Genomic DNA, 3,925 nt, shown 5'->3' with positions numbered 1-3,925 from the left:
CAGAGGTTCAGAAAGGACTAACGCGCCGAACGTCAGACTCAGAGCAGTCCAATCAATGCTGTCGGCGACCCAAGCTCTATAAATAGAAGCCGATGAGCTGAAATTCATTTTATCCAAGGTTTTTGCCTGAGGTTCGCCTATGGCAGATTCTTGTGATCCAGAAAAACTGTGTGAAAAGACGCTCAGAGTTCTTCACCTCCTTCATCCATTCCGCGTGACGGTCGGAGCCTTTGAGCGGAGCTAGATCTCGAGAGAGTCAGCTCCTCCACCCATCCATGGCACCATCGGCAGCCTTGATGCACATCCGCTGGAAGCAAAGTTTTGCTTCCAGCCGGTCATTTTTTTTCCTTTCTTTTCCTATATTGTATTGTATGACATTTTGAATTAAGAAATTAATACAATGTGTTTTCAATGCATTTCTCTATTCCTTCAACTCCATCTCCATCTTCTTGCTTAGCATCTTTACTTCCATTACAACACTTAGTGGGATTGCTTGGGTATTGCATACTTAGTCATGTGGATTAGGGATATGAAACATGTAGCAAACTACCGAGAGGTATGCGTTGCGCGAGTATGTGAGTAATCTTATTTGCTTAGTGTGAGCTGATGCAATGACTGTCTATAAGCTAACGCATTGCTTGTCTATGAGTGAAGCCAACAACAATCAACTGCCCGAGAGGGTAAGTGGTTGGTCGCATTAAGTAATGTATGCGTTGTTCACTGGGGATAGTAACAATCTTGCGTCAACCAAGTTCATGTGTTTGTCTTGTCTTATGTTGTGCCCAACACCCCTTTAGAGCTACTCGAGAGAGAGTGTAAAGAAAAAACCTAATGACTCGAGAGAGCTAGGTTAGAATCTAGACTTGAGAGAGCGAGATTAGATTGGCATAAGCAAGAGATAGAGACTTAGAAATAAGCTCTGTTTGTCAACACTGCATCGCATGCACCCTAGGAATAGGAATGATATGTGGTCGCCTTGTTTATGTATCATCACATAGACAAGAATTAGAGGCTTATGTATAGGCCCTATAGACACCTCTGCACATACATCGCATGCGTTCTAGCATTAGAAGCTGCAGCATTCGCACCGAGAGGTGGTTTACTATTGTATGAGTGTTGCATGATCGCATTAGTTTATCTCTGCATTTTATCTACTTTCTCATACATTTATTTCATGTCAAGGTTTGTCGCATCTTTACCTTTCATGCATATTCTCATTGTGTTTTCTGATAGATAGGAGTAGGAGTAAGATTAACGTAGCAACATCCCCTCCATTCCTTTATTCAACCGCCCATGCAAAATCACAGCAAACATATAACTACAAGTCCCTGTGTTCGACCTCGGATTACCCGAGAAACTTGCGTTCATGTTATACTTGGTGTGAATGCAAGAAAACTTGTGGCAGGATGCATGGTCATCACATACATTCAATTAACGCATTTTTCATTCCAATGCATCATGACTATCAACGCATATCTTAGGAACATGCATCGCATATCGCGTCCAAGGGAAGTTGGTTGTCGAGTAAAATTGACTTCCAATTTTTCGCCATCAGTTATCGTTTTCAGTCAAGATCTTTACTAAAAATTAGTAATTCTTGTAAGTGTGACCCGCCATTTTCAGATCTTATAGAACAATATGAATATGCCTCTAAAATAAAAGACAATACCCAAGACAGAACTATAAGACCCTATTCATTTTACTAAAGCCTGGGTTGTTATAACCCTCCGAGGGAATCGCCACGGTTAATGACTAGCTAGTGCCGCCTAAAAACGATAGCAGGCACAACATAGGAATCTCATTGTTCAGACTAATGGATGAGACCGTATGGCAATGTTCACACATTTCCTTCACCCACTTACTATGAACTACCTCCCTCATTCACCTTGTTATTAACCCATGCAAACACTTTTCTAATGGAGCAGTCGCGGTAAAAGCGACACACAGCCGAGCATGGATCTCACGGTGTGAACTCTTGAGGATGTGAGAGCTAATAACTATATTGAATATATTGTTAATCTCCCACTGAAGTGTTCTAAATGTTTGGGTATTTCACTTAGGTATAACGGCTAAATTTTTACAACCTAAGTGTAAGTGGTTTATCCAAGTATAATGCTTATAATTGGATTTAACCTACAATGTCTAGGTGATAAACCATTTTATTACCTCTCATCGCTCACGCGAGCTCACAAAATCAGTTAACAATGCTCATTCTTTCAATCATAATCCCCAGGTAGAAGGTGTTCCGTAAACCGTCATCTTAAGTACCCCCAGCCTTAGACAGGTTTATGAATCGATATGAGTTTGTAACTAAATTTTATAAGGTAACAATCTATTTTAACAATGAAAACTAGTTGTTAATCTAAGTGAGCATGCAACTGTTCTTTGTTATGGATTTTAAACGTCTAACCCAATTTTGTAACAGCTTACAAAATTTTAGACATTCAACAAAGGTATTCAATATCTAATATAACCATTATATTAAATATAACCCTAAAATGCATACTATATATTTTAACATTTATAACATACTTTCAATGCATGTAACATGCTTCCTATAGTGGGGTTTTAAATCTACATGGCATACTGTATGCACATACATGAATTATTTAATTATTGCATACATCACATGCATAAACAATTAAATACTAACTGATATAATTTTAGTTTTGGCATAAACAAGTAAACAGATGTGTAACTATTACAAACAACTTCAAACCCATCTTTGAACCAATCAAACCGCTCCAAACCGAACCTAAGCATATCAAACCGGACTAGATAACTGAACCGGACCAACGAAGTCTGAATCGGACCAACCAAAAACCCTTTGAGGCTAAACCGGTTTGGACCTCGAGAAAATTGGTTGAACCAGCTACTCTCGGTCCAACCTCAAAATCTCGCCAAGGTTGATCATGTAACACTGAAGGCTATCGCTTAACACTATCGTATAGCACTTCATGTCATTGTTTAGTGTCTATCGTAGCTACACGATCGCTTAGTTCCATCGCATAGAACTTCATCGCATCGTCGAGTGCCGCAGCTACACGATCACTTAGTTCCATCGCATAGAACTTCATTGCATCGTTTAGCTCGCGCTGCAGCTACACGATCGTGTAGTGCCATCGTATAGCACTTCCAATGCATCATTTAGTTCCCATGCAAAGCTATACGGTCGCGTAATGCTATCGTACAACATTTGAATGCATCGTTTAGCTCCCGTAGGTACACGATCGTCTAGCATTCAACATCAAAAGGATCAATGCCCGTAGCTATACGATCATCTAGCTTTTCTTCACATAAACACATGGAACTAGACGATCGTTTAGCATCTGAACCTCAACGACGATTTTGAGTAGAAGCTGAAAAACTGGAATAGTGGCTCGGCCTTCTTCACTTATTTCTTCAATTACATATTAATTTCAACTCTAATGGCTCCAAATAAATTATAGACACTTTCTAACACATATAAGCTCATGAAACAAGAGCCAATTACAAATTTAATTGAGAGAAAAAGAGAAATAAAATGCCAAAACTCAGAAAACCATATCAGTGCATCAGTTTCATATATCTCATGAAAAACACCCACCACACCAAAATTAAACTGAATTGAATGCTTATATGATGCTCTGATACCAATTGTAAGAGTGTATTAACATGCAGCAGAAGTAAGAAGGATCAATAAGCATTCAAATTCACTAGTTTTGGAAGAAACTAAAGTGTGCCCATCTAATAAAAGAGGGTTTGTAGTCATACCTCTGTAGAACTCTTCAAGATATTGATGAACAACAGTTGTCTCCTTGAAAGATCATCGTGAACCACCTCAAGAACAGCTTGAAGCAATGAATAAACAAGGAGAAGATCACAGCACCACATTTCTTGAAGAACCTTTCTTCCAGCCGAAATTTTCTCTAAAATTTCTATTGAA

Source organism: Benincasa hispida, chromosome 7 (genome assembly GCF_009727055.1).
Source record: "Benincasa hispida cultivar B227 chromosome 7, ASM972705v1, whole genome shotgun sequence".
Classification (NCBI taxonomy): Eukaryota; Viridiplantae; Streptophyta; class Magnoliopsida; order Cucurbitales; family Cucurbitaceae; genus Benincasa; species Benincasa hispida.
Note: the sequence above shows the minus strand (reverse complement) of the source record.